The sequence below is a fragment of the Mobula hypostoma genome, chromosome 2 (assembly GCF_963921235.1).
Source record: "Mobula hypostoma chromosome 2, sMobHyp1.1, whole genome shotgun sequence".
Lineage (NCBI taxonomy): Eukaryota > Metazoa > Chordata > Chondrichthyes > Myliobatiformes > Myliobatidae > Mobula > Mobula hypostoma.
Genome location: NC_086098.1, coordinates 184,959,646 through 184,983,695, shown reverse-complemented (window position 1 = coordinate 184,983,695; position 24,050 = coordinate 184,959,646). Strand labels below are relative to the sequence as shown.

General features: G+C 44.8%; 1 protein-coding gene across 9 annotated transcripts in view; it reads right to left on the bottom strand.

The window, feature by feature from the left end:
- The window catches only part of slco4a1 (solute carrier organic anion transporter family, member 4A1), a 294,821-nt gene that overhangs the window by 204,990 nt on the left and 65,781 nt on the right, over window positions 1–24,050 (bottom strand). The window contains exon 1 of one of the 9 annotated variants that reach the window (XM_063041240.1): window positions 10,979–11,008. The exons of the other annotated variants lie outside the window; for them this stretch is intronic. The gene's annotated coding sequence lies outside the window, so the exon portion shown is untranslated. Of the gene's footprint in view, window positions 1–10,978; window positions 11,009–24,050 lie in introns of those variants that run through there. 9 annotated transcript variants of the gene reach the window in all.

Genomic DNA, 24,050 nt, shown 5'->3' with positions numbered 1-24,050 from the left:
TAGCTAAGGCTTGAATACCAAACTCCATGCACACCATCAGCTAAAATTGAAACAAATGAAAACAACCATTATGTTTTCAGTCAATTAACTAATACTCTGTCCAAGTCAATGTATTATCCTCAGTACCATGGCCAATTATGATATGAACTTTCCACACGGTATTTTAAAGAACACCTTTTGTAAATCCAAATCCATTGATTCCCCAAGACCAGTACCTCTGCCAATTATAAACACAACTGTTCACTGAATAAACATGTTCTCTAACTGTCCTTATTATCATAAGATCATAAGATATAGAAGCAGAATTAGGCCATTTGGTCCATCGAGTTTGCTCTGCCATTTCATCATGGCTGATCCATTTTTCCTCTCAGTCCCAATCTCTTGCCTCCCCCTTGTATGCCTTCATGCCCTGGCCAATCAAGAATCTATCAATCTCTGCCTTAAATGTACGTACTACTTGGCCTCCACAGCTGCTTGTGGCAATGAATTCCATAGATTCACCACTTTCTGGCTAGAGAAATTCCTCCTCATCTCTGATATAAAAGGACACTCCTCTATTCTGAGGCTGTGTCCTCATGTCCTAGACTCTCCCAACATAAGAAACATCCTCTCCGCATCCAGTCTATCCAGGCCTTACAACATTTGATAGGTTTAATTTAGGTTACCCCTCATTTTTCTGAATTCTACTGGGAATTTTATAATGACCCCTCTAGGTTTTCTTTTGTCATTTCCTTAACAAGAGAAACCAACATTTTCTAAAATGCAGAACCAACTATTTAGCAGTTCTATGTATTAAATAAAGAGCCTTTAATAGTAACTAGTTCCACCCTGTTTATTGCTGCAATCATGTCTTTGTAATTTTGCTTTTTGAGTTTAGACCCCTCCCTCTCATACTCCCTTAGCAATACCTCCCTTAGCTCTACTAATGTTGTTGTTCCCAAAAATGGATTGTGACGATTGGATCCTCTCTCTGACTCTACAGAATTCTTAATTCAGACAAAATACTGCAGCTGTGAGTGTAAGTGCTGAAGAATGACCCTAACGTTCCAATAAAAATAGCATCCGTTAGTCTCGTGAGACCATGGATTTGTGCCTTGTAAGGTTTCCAGGGCACAGGCCTGGGCAAGGTTGTACGGAAGACTGGCAGTTGCCCATGCAACAAGTCTCCCCTCTCCACGCCACCAATGTTGTCCAAGGGAAGGGCACTAGGGCGATACAGCTTGGCACTGGTGTCGTCGCAGAGCAATGTGCGGTTAAGTGCCTTGCTCAAGGACACGCTGCCTCAGCTGAGGCTCGAGCTAGTGACCTTCAGATCACTAGCCCGACGCCTTAACCACTTGGCCACATGCCAACACAAAGGGTTGAACAAATAGCAAGCATTACTCTTTTCCCTTCAAATCCCTGACCTTTACACACTGTAAAAGCTGCACTTCATACAATTCACTCGTCGTGAACATCACTTGAAGTGCAATGTGCCATGTTTAGTTTCATAGGAATAGCATCTCACCATATGGATCCTTGTTCAATATAGAGCAGTACAAAGCTCAAACACTCACATCATGGGTATCAAGTTAGAGAAAGTCATGATATTCTTATGAAGAACAGCAAGACCAAAGAATTGATTGTGGACTTCAAAAAGGACAAGATGAGGGAACACACATCAGTCCTCATAGAAGGATCAGAAATGGAGAGAGCGAACATTTTCAAATTCCTGGCACTCTGAGGATCTATCCTGGCCCAACTTATCAATCACCCCTGCTGTGGACCACTTCTACAAAGAAGGGATCCGTATGCTCCACAACCGCTGGACTAAATGTGTACATGTAGGAGGGGACTATGTTGAAAAAGTAAATGTGCTAAGTTTTCTAAAATTGACTCCTTCTACCCTAGGCCACGAACTTATCAATCACCCCTCATACTTCAACACAAAGCAACATATTAGTCACAAATAAATCATAACACACTAATTCCATAAACTTTCCATGAATTATATAAGCTTTACAACACCTGGAAGTTGCCCTCCAAGCCACACACCATTCAAAAAATATCACTAGTCCTTCACCATCATTGGGTCAAAACCCTGCAAGGGCAACGATGTCCCTAAAACCACTGTGAGCATACCCACACCTCAACGACTCCAGCAATTCTAGAAGACAATCCATCATCACCTTCTTAAGGGCAAGTACAGATAGGCAATTAAATGCCAGTGAAGTTCATTTCCCTGGAATGAATACAAAAATTTTTTTTTAATTAATCATATTTTAAATGGTCTCTCTTTCTTCTTTCCTAATCGAATTAGATATTTCTTAACTACTTAACCTTTCAGCATGTGATATTTAATTCAGCAATTCTATCTTACATTTTTTGCTCAGACCTAGTCCTATGGAATACAGTTCCAGCAATGTGAAGGAAGCTCAACACTATCTAGAAGGTAGTCCATTTCATGGCATCCAGTTTGCCACCTTAAGCACGCACTCTCTCCAGCACTCACACATTCTATGTACACTATGTGTAATGCACAAATGCATCTTAGCTACTCACCAAGTTTTCTCTAACAGTATTTAGCACTTCAGTCACCAAGTACTTGGGAACACCATAATTTGCAAGTAACACATCTTCTTTATTAGGAAATCCTCAATATTGTTAGCTCTAATACTTGGAACATCCCAAGCAGTAACTTTTCACTCCCCCCTCCCCTCTTGTTTTATTCCCCACTCTGTTTCTTTACCTCTTCTTACCTGCTTATCACTTCCCCCGGGTCTGCTCCTCCTTCTCTTTCTCCTATGATCCACTCTTCTCTCCTAACAGACTTCTTCTCCAGCCCTTTACCTTTCCAATCCATCTGGCTTCACCCATCATATTCCAGCTAGCCTCATCTCCTCTCCTCACCTTCTTATTCTGACATCTTCCCCCTTTCTTTTTAGTCCTGAAGAAGGTCCTTGTCCCACAACGTCAACTGTTTATTAATTTCCAAAGATGTGTGTATGTTGCATTGTAGGAATATTGTCTCGATACAGACTGTGGTCACTCAAAACAAAAGTTAATCACCACTTCCTCAAGGGAACTTGGAGATGGGCCTCAGAATGCCAGTCTTACACTCAACCCATAAATGAATACATGGATTAGAATAAAAATCTACTGGTACCTTCTTGAAATGGAACTATTTTGTAAATTGCAAAGTGCAACCTCAGAGTAGGACTTGACTGTTTTCAACAACAGCACAACAATATTTTAATCACATTCTAAACCTACAGCAAAAACAAGTAGTATTTGCGCTGTCTTCGGAGACAGAGTCTAGCTGAAGTATAACTGATTATTCAAGCCATTATTTTTTTTTCCTAACTCTACCCCTTGTTCAGACTGCCAATCGGAATACCATTCAAAATCAATGCACAACTCAAGTCATTCATTTTCCTAGTCAGGAGCATTAAAGTCCTATTTGTTGAGAGTTATTGGTTAAAAATCTCAATTTCCCTCCGCTAATTAGAATTTCAGATGTACATAGAAAATATATCCTGTAAACGAGGCCCAAATGCAGTGAAATGCATGAACTGACATAGGAATAGAAAATAATATTAGTAAATTCTAACAAATTCTGGATTTAGAACATGTAAAATTTAGGTATTCAGTGTGTACAAGACACTAAAATGATAATTCAAGTGAATAAGGCCATTATAACAAATGGAATACTGGGCATTATGATAACTGCACTGCTCCAAAGAATGCGATATGAGGTCATTCTTACCCTTGGCCATTAGGCTCTATAATGAGTCAAGCCATAGCCGGAGAAGTGATCACCCCCTCCTGTTAGACTGATGCAACTTATTTTTTTATTCTTTCTTACTTCTCTTCTAATATTTGTATATTGTATATCTGTAATTGCCTTTGCGATCAATACTGTAAAGCATCTATTATCATCAGATATCTTAAATATAGTGAACCCTGGTATAAGAGTAGAAATAGATCATTCGGTTCATTGAATATGCTCCTCCATTCCATCCTGGCAATATTGTTGTAAACCTTTTCCATAAGATCATAAGACACAGGCACAGAATTAAGCTATTTGGCCCACTGAGTCTGCTCTGCTCACCACGGTTGATCAATTTCCCTCTCAGCCCCAATCTCCTGCCTTCTGCTTGTGTCCCCTCATGGCCTGACTGATCAAGAACCTATCAACCACTGCCTTAAATATACTTAATGACTTGTCCTCCACAGCCGCCAGCAGCGTTCACCACTCCCTGGCTACAGAAATTGATCCTCATTTGTGTTCTAAATGGATGCCCCTCTATTCTGAGGGTGTGCTCCCTAGTTTTAGACTCCCCCACCTCTCCACATCCACTCCATCAAGGCCTTTTAAGATTTAATGGGTGATCTCATTGAAACCTCTCTCCAGATTAATCACATCCTTCCTGGAGTATCATGACCAGAAACATGCACAACATTCCACGTGCAGTCTCACCAACATCCTGTTTGCCGTCCTTGCTTTTTACTCCCTGTCTTTCTCACATTTCTCTGCAAACTAAGAGTGATTCTTTCCAGCTGAATGAGGAACATTTGGGAAGGTCAGTTACTCAAAACACTGACTCCTCTCTCACCACAGACTCAGCCTGGCTCTGAATGCTTTCCCTTTTAATTTTAATGTTTAAAAGAATCTGCAAGATGGTCACAATTTAACTCACACCACCCAAATCTGCACATTAGCTAATCCGTTGTAGATAGCTGCATGGAATGTTGAATGAACATTTGTTATTTGGAACTGGCCCAATGAGCTCTACTTCCTATCTGCATCTGCAGAATGGTCTTGAGTAGTATGCTCAGAGGGTTAAGTTCAGCAATTGGACAGAACAGGAGTTTGATGCAGAGAAAAAAGTTGCTGCTCTTGCCACTTGCTTGGAACACCAGTTGTTCTTGTAAATCTGAGGCAGTTAAACATCAAACATAGAGTCACATACTTGTCATAAAACTATAGCGGGATGCAGCACAAGATGGGCCCTTCAGCTCATCGAATCTGTGCTGACCATCAATCACACATATACAGTAATCCAGCCTTAATCCCATGCAATTTCGGATGACCATCCAAGCCATGCTCTTTTCTCACTGCTCCCATCAGGTAGAAGGTACTAGAGTCTCAGGACCCGCAACACCAGGTTCAAGCACAGTTACTAACCCTCATTCAGGCTCTTGAATAAAAGGGGATAACTACACTCACTTGCCCATCTATTGAGACGTTCCCAAAACCAATGATCTCACTTTATTGACTCTTCTGTATTTTCAAGTTCTCGTTTTTTTTTTACTATTTATTTATATTTACACAGTTTGTTATTTTCTGCACTCTAGTTGATCTTTCATTGATCCTGTTACAGTTACTATTCTATTTGCTGAAATATGCCCACAGGAAAATGAATCGCAGGCAGTATGTGGTGACATATGTACTTGGATAATAAAATCTATATTCCCTTCCCTAGATGCTGCCTGACCTGCTGAATTCCTCCTGCACTGTGTGTGTGTCTGTTAATCCCATACTTTGTTTTTACCACATTATCATCAATTTCATTGTGCCCTTCCCCTCCAGACCCCTCCCAATACACTTGGGGCGACTAACAGTGCCAAGTAATGTACAAACCAGACAGACATGGAAGAAAACCTGAGCACCTGGTGGGAACCCTCGTGGTCACAGGGAGAATGTGTCAACTCCATGCAAACGGCAGCCAAGGCTCTTTGGCACTGTGAGGCAATGACTCCACTAACTGTCCTCATTAGCCCAACATTTTAGTGTTTACTGCAAATTAGTGGATAATATCACAGAAGGCACAAACGTCTGAAAGCACGTACCACCAGGCTCAAGAACAGCTTTTATCCTAAGAGTATTAGACATTTCTCTCGTGCAGAAGACTGACTTTTGACCTCATCAGCTACCTCGTTATGTCCTTGCTCCTTATTGTCTTGTTGCACTTTCTCTATAACTATAACACTATATTCTGCATTCTTTTATTGTTTATACCTTTTACTACCCCAATGAACTGATGTAGTGAAATGAATTGTATGGATAGGATGCACAGGTACATGTGACAATAATAAATCAATTACAAATAATTACAGTACTGTGCAAACATCTTAGACACATACACGGTATATAGCTAGGGTGCCCATGGCTATTGGTCAGTACTGTATTTGTCGATGTGGAGCAAACAGCGAGTTTTTTAAAATCAGGTGGGAGCAAAGGGTGTTGGGAATAAGGGTGGAATGCCGCAGCAGAGGTGTGGGACAGGTGGCGGAGGAGGATTGCCAGGGCGGATGGGGAGTGTGGGTGGTAAGCACCCGGCCCTGAGACACAAGGCAAGGTTGTTTGATTCTAAACAATTGGTTTGTTGAGCATTACAGAATGTCCTTCTGATGCTTCCTGCTTTCTCTCCTCTACCAACTATGACTCCCCTCTCCCTTCCCCATTCCCACTGTCAGTCCACAATAGAGAATCAGTTTTATCATCACTCACATATGTAATGAATTTATTTTTTTTTCTGCAGCAGTGCAGGGCATAAAATTACAACAGTACTGTGCAAAGTGGGCACGTGGCCAAGTGGTTAAAGCATTGGACTAGCGACCTGAAGGTCGTGAGTTTGAGCCTCAGCCGAGGGAATTTTTTGTGTCCTTGAGCAAGGCACTTAATCACACATTGCTCTGTAACGGCACTGGTGCCAAGCTGTACGGGTTCGTGATAAATAGCAAATTTTAGTTTTTCAACCTTGGACAACATCGGTGTCGTGGAGAGGGGAGACTTGCAGCATGGGCAACTGCTGGTCTTCCATACAACCTTGCCCAGGCCTGCGCTCTGGAGAGTGAAGACTTACTAGGCGCAGATCCATGGTCTCGCAAGACTAATGGATGCCATTACTTACCGCGCAAAATTCTTAGGCAACCTAGCAATATACATCTGCCCAAGACCTTTGCACAGTACTGCAGGTATCGTGTTTCGTTAATATAGGTCGTCTAATAAATGTGAGACTCTCTGGAAGGCAAGATTGTTTGCTTCCATCCTAAATCTCTCAGAAACAATTGATGCGTTGTCCATATACAATACAGCAGATGGAGTATGGAGACACTCTCCTTGATACCTTGGTCAAACCTCAAACGTGCAGTAATAGAAAGGGTTGGTGTGCAAGTTAAAGAGAATCTAAACAAGTTGTTCATTTTATTTTTAATAACTCTGTCTGTTTTCAGGCTGCTGCTGTTGATCAGTCGACTGTTATGGGACGGGAGGAGTAAAAGCTGGAAAATGATAGGTGAAACCAGTTGAGGGGGAAGGGATGAAATGAAATGAGAAACTGGGAGGTGATAGGTGGAAAAGGTAAAGGGCTGAAGGATGGGAGAAAGAGAAGGAAGTGATAGGCATGTGAGGAGGAGAGTTAAAGAGAGAATCCAGGATGGACAAAACTGGATTTCTACAGAATCTTCTGTGTTCACCCTTTGAAATTGGCTTCTTAGCTCAAGCCTTGAGTCTTGAGTCTTGCATAGTAGGGAGATTGAGGGTTATGGGAATAACGCAGGTAGGTGAAGATGAGTCCATTAGCCATGACCTTATTGAATGGCAGAGCAGGCTAGACAGGCCAGAGGGCCTACTCCTGCTCCTACTTCCGACGTTCTTAAGTTTTTTCAGGATGTATACTTGGCCAGTGTTCTTGTTTCAACACATTTTTTGAAGTTCCTCAGGATATCACTCTACATCAACGTTATTACATAAAGCCACTATAGCCGCTCATTTGGAGACTCTGAACACTGCGGGAGCCCAAAAGGAAAATTTTGTTTTGAACATTAGGCAGCTTTATGTTGAGTGCTGATATGCTGGTGAACAATTTATGCACATCCCATCTCATACTGAATTGATATTATTCTAGGAAATAAAATAGCATCAATTTCTGGGAAATGGGCAGGGCAGGAACAAAGTGCTTAATAAACAATTAACTTAAAAGGTCGCAATCTTTATTCAAGGTCCAAGTAACAAACATATGTTCAAAAGAATAAGGTTGAAAAACTAAAATTTGCTATTTATCACGAACAAGAGAAAATCTGCAGATGTTGGACACATCCAAGCAGCTTACACAAATGGTGGAGGAACTCAGCAAGCCAGGTAGCATCTATGGAAAAGAGGAAACAGTCGACATTTTGTGCCAAGACTCATTATCAGGACAATTTATCATTTGTCCTGCATGGTCATTGACCTTACCATTTTTAATTAGTTTCGGTTATCATGCAATAGTCATATTACTGGAAAATAGGAGTTGTGAACTAACAGGAACTTGTGGACAAAATAATGACTGCTTGTGTATAGTGAATTATGTTCCATGCCACATGAAGTTCAAGACAGAAAGCTCAACCTGAAAGTTTCAATGCTAAATTGATCATTACTTTCAGTCACCAGAATAATTTAATAACACATCTTTCAGAAGTTAATTCTCAAATGTACATTTTACCCAATTCCTATGAAATTAGATTACATCTTAAAAGTCTGAAAGACCTTGTAATTAAAAAATGTGTAGATCTTCTGCTGAGTTATAATCACTAAAAGGAGTGATTAACATGCCCAAAGTAAACATTCATGAATTCAAACTCTAAAGTAATGTTGTGGGTTTTTTTTTAAATAAAGTCAGTAGTTGGCACATTTGCTAAAAGCTTCCACCAAATGGCACTGCCTTTGATAATGCAGCACTCCCTCATTGCACAGGTAGAAAAGGAGCACTTCGATGAGAAGCAATGGGGTAGTATACCAGAAAGGGAATGGTAACCCACGACACTACTCTTACTGACATGCCTAAGCATTTATAATGAGTAAAGTCAATTTGCATTCAATGTCATAGTTTACAAATTATCAAATTTAAATTCCCTCAATTTCCCCTGTCAAATTTGAAATATAAATAGGGATTCAGTTCTGAGAAGAGAATTCTGTGACTCACTTACAGCAACTTGCCTGGATTATTTAAATACTTACCATCAGGCAGAAAGTGGCTCTCTACTTCCTCTTTATGATGCTTATTTTATTCTCTGCCACTTTCTGCCAAGTCCAACTCTACACACATCTCTTCCTCCTGACTTCTGACATTGCCCAAAGCCTTACCCTGCTCTCAGTGCCTTGCCACTATAACTTGTGCTTTTTTTTTGCTTTAACTACATTGCATTCCGAAAGCCTAAGTCAGTCTGGCTCTCTACTGGTGAAACTGCCTCAGAGTCAAAACCTCAGACTTCAAGAGCCATAATTGCACACTATGCTGACAAAATATCATCCTTCATATTAGATGTGGTACATTATACAACCAATGTTGGTGTCATGCACAATCTCACTATACATGCCATCTATATTCCTTTCCAATTTGTTAATATACAAGACAAATAGAAGAACCAGCATCAACCTCTGCTGCACACCACTGGTCACTTGTCTCCAAGCTGAAAAATAAAATTCTATTATCACCCTTGCCATTCTACCACCACGTCCAATTGATATCTAACTGGCTAGTTCACAATCGGTTCCATGTGTTCTGACCTTTGTGATCAGCCTACCATGCACAACCTCATGAAAGGCCTTGTTAAAGTCCATAATGACAATATCTGCCACCCTCCCCTCATCAATTCTCTTGGTCACTTCTTTGAAAAACTCACTCAAATTCATAAGGCAAGTCTGAAGGAGGGTTCTTAAAATGTTTTGACCTGCAGTCATGGTAAACCAAAAATCTCTGCTGTACTGATACATTACCCTTCAAGAAAATTAACTTCCTCAGCTTGACACAACCAAAGTCTCAAATACATCAGGCACAATTTTTGCTAGCCCACACTCTAAGAATACACAAGGTTTTACACTGCAGTCCTTTTTTACATCTAGTCCAATTTCATGTTTTATTAGATTAAAATTAACATCATGGTACATCAACTAGGACTCAAGTTTCTTTGTAACCCGCAAACTTATATTAAGAAGGCATTACAAACTTAAAAGATGCAAATCACCACAGTTTTACCTGTAACTTTGCTTCAAATAGTAGGGGGAGAAAATATTCACTCCTGTGTGAATTTGAAGCTTGAATGTTGAATGAATTTTGGCAAACATGGAACAACTGCATGAGAGCCAGAGGTAAAATAAGCTCCAACTCCCTGTGTACAAATTACAAGTTGCAATTTTGGAATACGTCAGCTGAGCAATAGCAAATCCAGAACCAAACAGACTTTGAACAACAAGATTGGCATTTATTCCTTGACTGAGAGAGATAAATTGGACACAGGGCACCAGGCAAAATGTACACAAATTGCTGAAGGTCTTTTTATTATATTGGTTGCTTTCATATTTGGGTGTAAGTGAAAGGAATCTTCTTATATGGACTGAAATTAACCACCTAAAACCACTGATGCCATTTGTGGTGAGGCAGCTTCTCACTGGAAAACTGTAGCGATGTGCTATACACAGAGCTAGAAATAATGACACGCTGTCTGTAAGTTGTACTCAAGACGAGTTTATTCAAACTTCGCAGCACTGGCTTTTAAGCAGTTCTGTTCCCGCCCTCTCCGGGCAGAAATGATGTCAGAGGTGCATTACAAAAGTCTCTTCCTGTGCGCGGGCCTTCTCCTCTTGCTGGTGAAGAAGGCAGCCCAGCACCATTTTGGGGCTGGCCTCTCTGCCGACGCACACGCCATTTTGTGAACTGGTTCACCTGTGTAAAAAGTGGGTCACCACATACCCCCCCACCCCGAGAACTGGTGATACACTCCCCAATATTGACAGTCTGGATCAGTCTCTGTTTGGGCGATCTGCCTCCGCGCCGCGGTGCCTGAACGTCAACCGGCTGCGCCAAGTCCAGATGGACCGGTTTGAGTCGGTCCACCATGAAAACCTCCTGTTTCCCCCCAGTATCCAAAACATACGTGGACCAGTTGTTCCTGCTCACCTTGAACGGCTATAGCAGTGCCCGGAGTGCGCTCCTTCGTACAAACACTAACTTACAGTTCTGCAGGTCTTTGGGTACGCAGGTCGGGATCTGTCTGTGCTGTGAAGTCGCTACGGGGGCCAGGTTGCCGAGCCTTTCGCATAGTCTGTCCAGGACTGCTGCAGGTTCTTCCTATTGCCCCCTCGGGGCTAGTATGAACTCTCCTGGGACGACCAGGGGTCTGACACCTTTGAAAGCACGAAGGTCAACGGTTAGTGGTCTGTGAACACAGTCAACGGTCTGCCTTCTAAGAAGTACCTGAAATGCCGGTTTGCCAGATATAGTGCCAACAGCTCCCGGTCGAAGGCACTGTACTTGAGTTTGGGTGGCCGTAGGTGCCTGCTGAAGAACGCCAGGGGTTGCCATCACCCCTTGATGAGTTGCTCCAGCACCTCACCAACTGCTGTGTTGGATGCGTTCACTGTGAGGGCGGTTGGAACGTCCGTTCTGGGGTGCACCCGCATCGCGGCATCTGCCAAGGCTTCCTTGGCTTTAACGAAAGCGGTCGCAGCCTCTTCGTCCCAAGTAATGTCCCTGCCTTTACCCGACATCAGGGTGAACAAAGGGCGCATGATACGGGTTGCTGAGGGGAGGAAGCGGTGGTAGAAGTTCACCATACCAACGAACTCCTGCAGGCCTTTGACTGTGTTGGGCCGGGCGAAGTGGCGGATCGCGTCTACCTTGGCGGGCAGAGGTGTTGCCCCGTCTTTAGTAGTCCTGTGGCCCAGGAAGTCGATGGTGTCGAGTCCGAACTGGCATTTGGCCGGGTTGATCGTGAGGCCGAAATCACTCAGGCGGGAGTAGAGCTGGCGGAGGTGGGACAGATGCTCCTGACGACTACTGCTGGCTATGAGGATGTCGTCCAAATAGATGAACATAAGGTCATGTCCCACCGCATCCATTAGCCACTGGAACGTCTGTGCGGCATTCATCAGGCCGAATGGCATTCGGAGGAATTCGAACAGGCCGAACGTGGTGATGAGTGCTGTTTTGGGGATGTCTTCTGGGTGTACCGGGATTTGATGGTATCCCCAGACGAGGTTTACTTTGGAAAAGATGCTTGCCCCATGCAGGTTTGCTGCAAAGTCCTGTATGTGCAGCACGGGGTAGCGGTCTGGAGTTGTAGCCTCGTTCAGTCTGCGGTAGTCGCCGTATGGTCTCCAGCTCTCGGCTGCTTTGGGCACCATGTGGGGGGGGGAGGGGGGAGGCCCATGGGCTGTCAGACCGCCGTACGATCCCCAATTCCTCCATCCTCTTGAACTCCTCCTTCACCAGGCGGAGCTTGTCAGAGGGGAGCCTTCGTATGCAAGCGTGAAGGGGTGGTCCCTGGCTCGGAATGTGGTGCTGTACTACGTGTCTGGGCACGGTTGCCGTGAACTGTGGTGCCAGAACCGATGGAAAGTCCACCAGGATTGTGGTGAATTCATTGTCAGACAGCGTGTTGGAGTCCAGGTGTGGGGCCGGCAACTTGGCTTCACCCAGGGAGAACGTCTGGAAAGTCTTGGCATGGACCAGTCTTTTCCCTTGCAAGTCGACCAGCAGGCTGCGAGCTCGCAAGAAGTCCACCCCCAGGAGTGGTTGGGCCACGGCGGCCTGTGTGAAATCCCACATGAACTGGCTGGAGCTGAACTGTAGCTGCACTGTGCGGGTGCCGTAGGTCCAAATTGTGCTGCCATTTGCGGCCCTCAGGGTGGGTCCCGGTTCTCTGTTGCGGGTGTCGCACCCAATCGGGGGTAAGATGCTGATTTCCGCTCCGGTGTCGACCAAGAAGTGGCATCCCGACTGATTGTCCCAGACGTACAGGAGGCTGCCCTGGTGGCCAGCCACCATAGCCATTAGCGGCGGCTGACCCTGGCGTTTCCCGGGAACTTGCAGGGCAGGCGACAACGGCGGGCTTCTGTGCCCCACCGCTGGTGGTAGAAACACCACTGTTCATTGGCCTCCTCACTCCTGCCTCTGGGTTGTGTGCGCTCCATTGCTGGGCCTGGTCTGGCCTGCTGTTGGGTGCGTAGCTTGGTAATCTGTCCGACGGACACCCCGCTCTCCCTCCTGGCTTTCCACAGCACGTCTGCCCAGGCCGCCACCTTCCGAGGGTCACTGAAATCTGCGTCGGCCAGCAGCAGATGTATGTTCTTGGGCGGTTGCTCTAGGAATGCCTGCTCAAGCAGGAGGCAGGGCTTGTGTCCTTCAGCCAGGGCCAGCATCTCGTTCATTAATGCTGAAGGTGGCCTGTCTCCCAAACCATCCAGGTGCAGCAAGTGGGCACCTCGCTCACACCGTGACAGGCCAAAGGTCCCTATGAGCAGCGCTTTGAATGCTTCTTCTTCCATGGGTGACTGTATGAAATCCTCAACCTGGGCAGCTGTCTCCTGGTCAAGGGAGCTCACCACATAATAGTAACATGTGGAATCAGAAGATATCTGCCAAATCTGGAACTGGGCTTCTGCTTGGTCAAACCTCACGCGTGGTTGCAGCGTCCAGAAAGTTGGCAGTTTTAGCGAAACTGCGTGAACAGATGAAGAGTCGATCATCTTTGGTCCAAATCCCATTTGGACCATTGGGGTCACCAATGTAGCGATGTGCTACACACAGAACTAGAAATAACGACACACAATCTGTAAGTTGCACTCGAGACTAGTTTATTCAAACTTCGCGGCACTGACTTTTACGCGGTTCCGTTCCCGCCCTCTCCGGACGGAAATGGCGTCAGAGGTGCATTACAATAGTCCCTTCCCACGCGCGGGCTTTCTCCCCTTGCTGGTGAAGAAGGCCCAGCGCTATTTTGGGGCTGGCCTCTCTGCCGACACACGTGCCATTTTGTGAGTCAGTTCGCCTGCGTAGAAAGTGGGTCGCCACAAAACTATACAAGAAGCAACATTGCGTTGTGTCCATTTATTAAAAATACTATGTGTATTTTTTTTTAAAACTTTAACCAAAAAGTAGACCCAATCTAATAATTGAACCAATTGAATAATTACTTTGGTTCTGTCTTCACTAAGGAGGACATAAATAATCTTCCAGAAATAGTAGGGGACAGAGGGTCCAGTGAGATGGAGGAACTGAGCGAAATACATGTTAGTAGGAAAGTGGTGTTAGGTAAATTGAAGGGATTGAAGGCAGATAAATCCCCAGGGCCAGATGGTCTGCATCCTAGAGTGCTTAAGGAAGTAGCCCAAGAAATAGTGGATGCATTAGTGATAATTTTTCAAAACTCGTGAGATTCTGGACTAGTTCCTGAGGATTGGAGGGTGGCTAATGTAACCCCACTTTTTAAAAAAGGAGGGAGAGAGAAACCGGGGAATTATAGACCGGTTAGCCTAACGTCGGTGGTGGGGAAACTGCTGGAGTCAGTTATCAAAGATGTGATAACAGCACATTTGGAAAGCGGTGAAATCATCAGACAAAGTCAGCATGGATTTGTGAAAGGAAAATCATGTCTGACGAATCTCATAGAACTTTTTGAGGATGTAACTAGTAGAGTGGAAAGGGGAGAACCAGTGGATGTGGTATATTTGGATTTTCAAAAGGCTTTTGACAAGGTCCCACACAGGAGATTAGTGTGCAAACTTAAAGCACACGGTATTGGGGGTAAGGTATTGATGTGGATGGAGAATTGGTTAGCAGACAGGAAGCAAAGAGTGGGAATAAACGGGACCTTTTCAGAATGGCAGGCGGTGACTAGTGGGGTACCACAAGGCTCAGTGCTGGGACCCCAGTTGTTTACAATATATATTAATGACTTGGATGAGGGAATTAAATGCAGCATCTCCAAGTTTGCGGATGACACGAAGCTGGGTGGCAGTGTTAGCTGTGAGGAGGATGCTAAGAGGATGCAGAGTGACTTGGATAGGTTGGGTGAGTGGGCAAATTCATGGCAGATGCAATTTAATGTGGATAAATGTGAGGTTATCCACTTTGGTGGCAAAAATAGGAAAACAGATTATTATCTGAATGGTGGCCGATTAGGAAAAGGGGAGGTGCAACGAGACCTGGGTGTCATTATACACCAGTCATTGAAAGTGGGCATGCAGGTACAGCAGGCGGTGAAAAAGGCGAATGGTATTGCTGGCATTTATAGCGAGAGGATTCGAGTACAGGAGCAGGGAGGTACTACTGCAGTTGTACAAGGTCTTGGTGAGACCACACCTGGAGTATTGTGTGTAGTTTTGGTCCCCTAATCTGAGGAAAGACATCCTTGCCATAGAGGGAGTACAAAGAAGGTTCACCAGATTGATTCCTGGGATGGCAGGACTTTCATATGAAGAAAGACTGGATGAACTGGGCTTGTTCTCGTTGGAATTTAGAAGATTGAGGGGGGATCTGATTGAAACGTATAAAATCCTAAAGGGATTGGACAGGCTAGATGCCGGAAGATTGTTCCCGATGTTGGCGAAGTCCAGAACGAGGGGCCACAGTTTGAGGATAAAGGGGAAGCCTTTTAGGACCGAGATTAGGAAAAACTTCTTCACATAGAAAGTGGTGAATCTGTGGAATTCTCTGCCACAGGAAACAGTTGAGGCCAGTTCATTGGCTATATTTAAGAGGGAGTTAGTTATGGCCCTTGTGGCTACGGGGATCAGGGGGTATGGAGGGAAGGCTGGGGCGGGGTTCTGAGTTGGATGATCAGCCATGATCATAATAAATGGTGGTGCAGGCTCGAAGGGCCAAATGGCCTACTCCTGCACCTATTTTCTATGTTTCTATGTTTCTAATCTAGTCAACTTGAAGAAAATAATTTCCCTAAACTTAGAACCAAATCATTCCTCTTTCTTTAGATAGGCAATAAACACAATAATATCTTAATGAAAAATTCTCTTCCAGTCTGCAACTGCTGTCCAATCCACAGTACTGGACTCCCAACAATACAGTTAACCTGCTGCTGTGGTTCTATATAGCCACCCATCAAGAAAACTGAACTATGCCAATCAGACTTCAGAGATAACTATCTACAGATGCAGTTTCCTTTTAGTAACAAGAACCTACCCAGAAATTAGTTATCATTGCTGTACTTAACATACACTGCAGTTGGCAAGAACCCAGGAGGATCCCTGGTATAAAATTGCAAATCTGGCAAAACACATTTAAAAACATCACTTCAGTTTACGCCCAAATGATGGGCTAAAATGGGAAATCTGCAACCTGCAGATTTCCCATTTTGCCACGGCAGCTGAAAAGTGCACACCTTTCATGCATTTGCCATGCTGATTACTAAGAAGAGCATCAGAACGAGAAAAAGCATTCGGCCACAGAACGGTTGCATACAGGCTGCCATGAAAGTGACACTATTCACAGGGGCGATGGCACAGAACAATCGGAATCAGAAAACTTGCAGCTTGCTAGGAGGTTGTTCAGCCCAACATGCATTGTGCCAGTCAACAAAAAATGCTAATCCTAGCCTAATCCCTTTTTCTAGCACTTGGCCTGCAGTCTTGCAAATCACAGCTCTTCATGGCTCATAGCGTTACAGAGCCACATAGACCATGGAAACTGGACCTTGGCACACTGAGACTACACCACCCATTAAAAATCCATGAGCTGACACCCCGCTCTGGTCTTCGGCCTGCTCTGGATCTCTTTATTGCTAACTGCCGACCGGACATCAACCGTCTCGACTTCACCGCACCCTGTCCCCATTCCAACCTCACTCCTTCGGAACGCTCTGTTCTCCACTCCCTCCGCACTAATCCTAACCTTATTATTAAACCCGCTGATAAGGGGGGTGCTGTTGTAGTCTGGCGTACTGACCTCTACCTTGCCGAGGCACAGCGACAACTCTCGGATACCTCCTCTTATTTACCCCTCGATCGTGACCCCACTAAGGAGCACCAGGCCATTGTCTCCCACACCATCACCGACTTTATCCGCTCAGGGGATCTCCCATCCACTGCCACCAACCTTATAGTTCCCACACCCCGCACTTCCCGTTTCTACCTCCTACCCAAGATCCACAAACCTGGCTGTCCTGGCCGACCTATTGTCTCAGCTTGCTCCTGGCCCACCGAACTCATTTCTGCATACCTCGACACTGTTTTATCACCCCTTGTTCAATCCCTTCCGACCTATGTTCGTGACACTTCTCACGCTCTTAAACTTTTCGATGATTTTAAGTTCCCTGGCCCCCACCGCTTTATTTTCACCATGGATGTCCAGTCCTTATATACTTCCATCTCCCATCAGGAAGGTCTCAAAGCTCTACGCTTCTTTTTGGATTCCAGACCTAATCAGTTCCCCTCTACCACCACTCTGCTCCGTCTAGCGGAATTAGTCCTTACTCTTAATAATTTCTCCTTTGGCTCCTCCCATTTCCTCCAAACTAAAGGTGTAGCTATGGGCACCCGTATGGGTCCTAGCTATGCCTGCCTTTTTGTTGGGTTTGTGGAACAATCTATGTTCCGTGCCTATTCTGGTATCTGTCCCCCACTTCTCCTTCGCTACATCGACGACTGCATTGGCGCTGCTTCCTGCACGCATGCAGAACTCGTTGACTTTATTAACTTTGCCTCCAACTTTCACCCTGCCCTCAAGTTTACCTGGTCCATTTCCGACACCTCCCTCCCCTTTCTAGATCTTTCTGTCTCTGTCTCTGGAGACAGCTTATCCACTGATGTCTACTATAAGCCTACTGACTCTCACAGCTATCTGGACTATTCCTCTTCTCACCCTGTCTCTTGCAAAAACGCCATCCCCTTCTCGCAATTCCTCCGTCTCCGCCGCATCTGCTCTCAGGATGAGGCTTTTCATTCTAGGACGAGGGAGATGTCTTCCTTTTTTAAAGAAAGGGGCTTCCCTTCCTCCACTATCAACTCTGCTCTTAAACGCATCTCCCCCATTTCACGTACATCTGCTCTCACTCCATCCTCCCACCACCCCACTAGGAATAGGGTTCCCCTGGTCCTCACCTACCACCCCACCAGCCTCCGGGTCCAACATATTATTCTCCGTAACTTCCGCCACCTCCAACGTGATCCCACCACTAAGCACATCTTTCCCTCCCCCCCTCTCTGCATTCCGCAGGGATCGCTCCCTACACAACTCCCTTGTCCATTCGTCCCCCCCATCCCTCCCCACTGATCTCCCTCCTGGCACTTATCCGTGTAAGCGGAACAAGTGCTACACATGCCCTTACACTTCCTCCCTTGCCACCATTCAGGGTCCCAAACAGTCCTTCCAGGTGAGGCATCACTTCACCTGTGAGTCGACTGGGGTGATATACTGCATCCGGTGCTCCCGATGTGGCCTTTTATATATTGGTGAGACCCGACGCAGACTGGGAGACCGCTTTGCTGAACATCTACGCTCTGTCCGCCAGAGAAAGCAGCATCTCCCAGTGGCCACACATTTTAATTCCACATCCCATTCCCATTCTGACATGTCTATCCACGGCCTCCTCTACTGTAAAGATGAAGCCACACTCAGGTTGGAGGAACAACACCTTGTATTCCGTCTGGGTAGCCTCCAACCTGATGGCATGAACATCGACTTCTCTAACTTCCGCTAAGGCCCCACCTCCTCCTCGTACCCCATCTGTTACTCATTTTTATGCACACATTCTTTCTCTCACTCTCCTTTTTCTCCCTCTGTCCCTCTGAATATACCTCTTGCCCATCCTCTGAGTCAACCCCCCCCCCTTGTCTTTCTTCCCGGACCTCCTGTCCCATGATCCTCTTGTATCCCCTTTAGCCTATCACCTGTCCAGCTCTCGGCTCTATCCCTCCCCCTCCTGTCTTATCCTATCATTTTGGATCTCCCCCTCCCCCTCCAACTTTCAAATCCCTTACTCCCTCTTCCTTCAGTTAGTCCTGACGAAAGGTCTCGGCCTGAAACGTCGACTGCACCTCTTCCTATAGATGCTGCTTGGCCTGCTGCGTTCACCAGCAACTTTGATGTATGAGCTGCAATCCCATTTTATTCTTCCTGCACTTCCATCATTTCCCACTCCCCAAATTTTGCCATTCTCCTGTATACCAAGGACAAATTACTGTACTCTATTTACCTGCCAACCTACATACAGATAGGCCAGGATTGAACCTGGGTCTGGAATTATGCAGCAATTCAATGAGCTGTTCCACTTTGTGCATGTCCAATTCCACTGTCACTATTATTTTCAACCTTAACTCTACCACCCACAGTCTTAAAATCTCTTTCCTCATATATTTCATGACATGTGAGTGATGATAAGCCAGATTCTGATATGTATCTCTGTTGTAGACTGAGAGTGGGAAGGGGGCAGGGAGAGGGGAAATCAACATTGGAAAAAAGCATCAGAGAGAACTTCAGTGATAATCAATAAACCAATTGTTTGGAATCAAATGACCATGCCTGGTGTCTCATGGCTGGGCGTGTCTGCACCTACACTACCCCCCAGCCCTAGCACTCCTCCACTAGTACTTGTCCCTCCTGCACTGCTCCACCCTCACCCTTCTCAACATCCTTTGCTCCCTCCACATTTACAAACTCGCTCTCCGCTCCAAGGTGACAAATGCAGTACTGTGAAAAAGTCTTAGGCTCCCTAGGTATATGTCCCTTAGATTTTTGCACAGTACTGTATGTCCTCCAATCCTTCCATCAATTATCATCGATATCCAACAAGTTTATGACCCCCCCCCCGAAAGGATATGTCATTCCTATTTAAATACTTTTCCTAAAGGTTATTATAGCCAGGATTGGTAGTGGGGATAACTTACCTTTATCTATTAAATGTTCCTTGTGGTATGTGTGCCAAATAGCCTCTGACAACCAAGTCCAGCTCCCAGACTTCACGTGTGCCTTAGCTACTAAGCCTGACAGAACCATTTCTACTGACGGTAGAAGGGGAAAAGGTGGGTTACTGGCATCTTAAAACCAGTTGCTTCGGGCAGGTGGGGCTTGTCAGCCGTGGTTGGCAGCTCAGCTGGAAGGAAAACTCTGATCTCAGACCTCCACTGCTTGCAGCGATACTCACTCATGGGGAACGCTTTGAGAGTAAACCCAGAGCTGGAGTCCCTAAGGTAGTCCCTACATTGAATTCAATGCCTGCAGGCAACTCCTGTTATGTTGCTGGTGCCAAACTGTCTCGGTCTCTGCCATTCCCTTGGATTCTTCGGCTGCGTGGAGAGGGTGAGCCTGATATATAGGCAACAGCTTGCTCTCCATATCATACATCCCAGGCTTATGTACTGGCTTGTACCTCATGTAGACAGCTGGGGTGCAACATCCATGGATGACCTCAACCAACAGAGGGCCTCATTACATAGACTCCAATTACTCTCTCTTCCGCCACACCTTTCAACATCCTCACATTTATCTGCTTGTTCTCCTTTGTACTGATGAAGTTCCTCTATTGCCTCATGTCTCTGCATTAAATTCTGTCTGTTACTTCCCCTCCAACTGACCACATCTCGAGTACCACAGATATAGTAACAGTCACCACAACGGTCAAGTGCATCAACAGGGTGCAGAGAAAGCTGTGCAGGAATGGAAATTTTTAGCTGTGGAACAAACATTGGGTCAGCAGATGGTAATTAGAGACTTAAAAATGACCAGTGTAAATTTGAGGCTTCAAAAGGTATCGGGAAGTCTACAAGTACCATTTAAGTGGTTCAGCATCGATTAGATAGGTCAAAGGGCTTTTCTATGACTCCATGATTCTACAGTTAAGGTAATCTAAAGAAAGGAATAACCAATGTTGCATCTGAATTTTGCTCCAACCATTCTACCACATCCTCCCTCAGACTCACTAAAGCTTCACTGCATTGTTTCTTCTTTATTTTGCACAATTAACCTAATGCATGCCTCATCGTTTTCAAACATACAAATTCTGTTCCTATGCCATTGAATCTACCCTCTACATAGTAGTTGCCAGAGGGTGAAGCAAGGTGAGATGCTATGGACACAATAGAGACACCTGTTTGGTATATTGTCTCCCTGATGTCTCTGATCAGGGATGTCTCTGATTGGGTCTATGATATTCTCAAGGGCGAGGGTGAGCAGCCAGAAGTCTTGGTACAAATTGGCACCAATGACATAAATAGACAAGGTGAGGAAGTCCTGAAGAGAGATTTTAGGGAGACAGGTAGAAAGTCAAGAAACAGGAAATCCAGGGTAGTAATCTTTGGATTGCTGCCTGAGCCACGTACCAGTGAGGGTAAGAATAGGATGATTTGACAGGTGAATGCGTGGCTAAGGAACTGGTGCAGGGGGCAAGGGTTGATATTTCTGGATCATTGGGATTTCTTGCAGGGACGGCACAACCTGTACAAAAGGGACCGATTACACCTGAACCTGATGAGGACCAATATCCTTGCGGGTAGGTTGGCTAGAGTTCTCCAGGAGGGTTTAATCTAATTTGGCAGGGGGATGGGAGCCAGAGTGATAGTGCTGAAGACGAGGTAGTTGGTTTACAAATAGAGTGGTACTGTGTAGTGAGGAGAGCCTGTTGATAAGGCAACATTGCAGTCAACAGGATGAGTTGCAAGGTAAAAGGCAGACAAAATCAAAAAGGGGAAATACAGGACTGAAGGTGTTATAATTGAATGCGTGCAGTATACGGAATAAGGTAAATGAACTTGTAACTGTTACAGGTTGGACTGAATGTTGTAGGCATCACTGGATCACATTGAAAGAAGATTGTAGCTGGGAGCTTAATGTCCAAGGATACGCATTGTATTGAAAGGACAGGCAGGAAGGCAGAGGAGGAGGCTTTGCTCTGTTAGTTAAAAAAAAATGAAATTAATTAATTAGAAAGAGGTGACATGGGGTAGGAATGTGAGTCATTTTGGATAGAGCTAAGGAAATACAAGAAAAAAAAGACCCTGATCGACCCCCAAACAGTAGCAAGGACATGGACTACAAATTACAACAGGAGATACAAAATACATGCCAAAAGCACAATGTTATAATAGTCATGGGGAATTTCAATATACAGATAGACTGGGAAAATCTGGTTGGTGCTGGATTCCATGAGGGGGAGTTTCTAGAATGCCTATGAAATGGCTTTTTAGATCAGCTCATGGATGAGCCCACTAGGGGATCGGCTATTCTAAATTGGATGTTGTGCAATGGACTGGAACTGATTAGAGAGCTTGAGATGAAAGGAACTTTATTGGCTAGTGATCATAATGATTGCATTCACCCTGAAATTTGAGAAGGAAGGGCTAAAGTCGGATTTATCAGTACAGGTTGACCTTCACTAATCCGACAACCTGTAATCCGGTTCCTTCGATAATCCAGCACTGATTATGCTTAATGTGATCCTTCTGTAATTCAGCATTTTCACTAATCTGGCACTCCTGAGGTCCCAATGGTGCCGGATTAGTGAAGATCAACCTGTATTACAGTGAATTACAGAGGCATAAGAGAGGACTTGGCCGGAATTGATTTGGGGGGCGGGGGGTGGAAACGCTGGCAGGAATGACGGCAGAGCATCAATGGCTGGAATTTCTGGAAGCAATTTAGAAGACACAGGATATATACATCACAAGGAGGAAGAAGCATTCTAAAGCAAGATGCCATAACCGTGGGTAACAAAAGAAGTCAAAGCCAACATGAAAGCCAAAGGGCATATAATTGAGCAAAAATTAGTGGGAAGTTAGAAACATAGAAAAACAGAATTCTACAGAACATTACAAGCCCTTTGGCCCACAATGTTGTGCTGACCATCTAACCTCTTCTAGAAACTGCCTAGAATTTCCTTACCTCACAGCCCTCCATTTTTCTAAGTTCCATGTACCTATCTAAGAGTCTCTTAAAAGACCCTATTGTATTCACCTCTACCACCTTCACTGGCAGTGCATTCCACGCACCCACCACTCTCTGTGTGAAAAAACATACCTCTGACATCCCCCTTGTACCTTTGTACCTTCTTCCAAGCACTTTGCTGGAGGATTGGAAAGCTTTTAAAAACCAACAGAAGGTAACTAAAGTCATTAAGGTAAAGATGGAATACAAAATAATAATATTAGAGGATACTAAACGTTTCTTCAAATACATAAACTATAAAAGAGAGGTGAGAGTGGATATCGGACAACAGGAAATCAATGCTGGAGAGGTAGTAGTGAGGGATCTGGAAATGGCAGATGAACTGAATAAGTGTTTTGCATCAGTCTTCACTGTGGAGGACACTAGCAATATGGTGGAAGTTCCAGATGTTGGGGTCATGAAGTGTGTGAAGTTACCATTACTAGAGAGAACTTTCTTTAGAAACTGAAAGATGGTGGATAAGTCCTCTGGACCAGATGGTATACACACCAGGGTTCTGAAAGAGGTGGCTGAAGAAGTCAAGGAGGCATTAGTAATGATCTTTCAAGAATCACAAGATTCTGGAATGGCTCTGGAGGACTGGAAAATTGCAAATATCACTCCACTCCAAGGAGGGGGAAGAAGTAGATGGAAGGAAATTATAGGCCAGTTAGCCTAACATCAGTGGTTGGGAAGATGTTGGAAGTGATTGTTCAGGATCAGGGCTCAGGGAACTTAGAGACACATGATAAAAATAGACCCTAGACCATGGTTTCCTCAAGCGAAAGTCTTGCCTGACAAATCTGTTGGAATTCTTTGAAGAATTAACAAGCAGGATAGACAATTACCACCCTGTCAGCCTACTCTCAATAATCAGCAAAGTAATGGAAAGAGTCATCAACTGCACAATCATGCAACACCTACTCAGAAATAACCTGCTTATGGATGCCTAGCTTGGGTGCTGTCAAGACCCCTCAGCTCCTGACTTCATCACCTACTTGGTCCAAACATGGACCAAAGAGCAAAATATCAGACGTGAGGTGAGTGTGATAGCCCTTGACATCATGGCAGCATTTGATAAGAGTATGGCATCAAGGTACACTAGCTTAAATGGATTAAATGGGAATTTGGGGCTGGGGGGAACCCTCCGCTGGCTGGAATCATACCTGACAAAAAGGAAGATGATTGTGGTGGTTAGAGGTCAATCATCTCATCCTCAGGACATCACTGCAGAGGTTCCTCAGGGAAGTGTCCTAGGACCAACTGACTTCAGCTGCTTCATCAGTGACCTTCCTTCGGCCATAAGGTGAAAAGTGGAGATGTCTGCAGATGACTGAACAATGTTCTGCACCATATGTGACTCCATATGTGAAA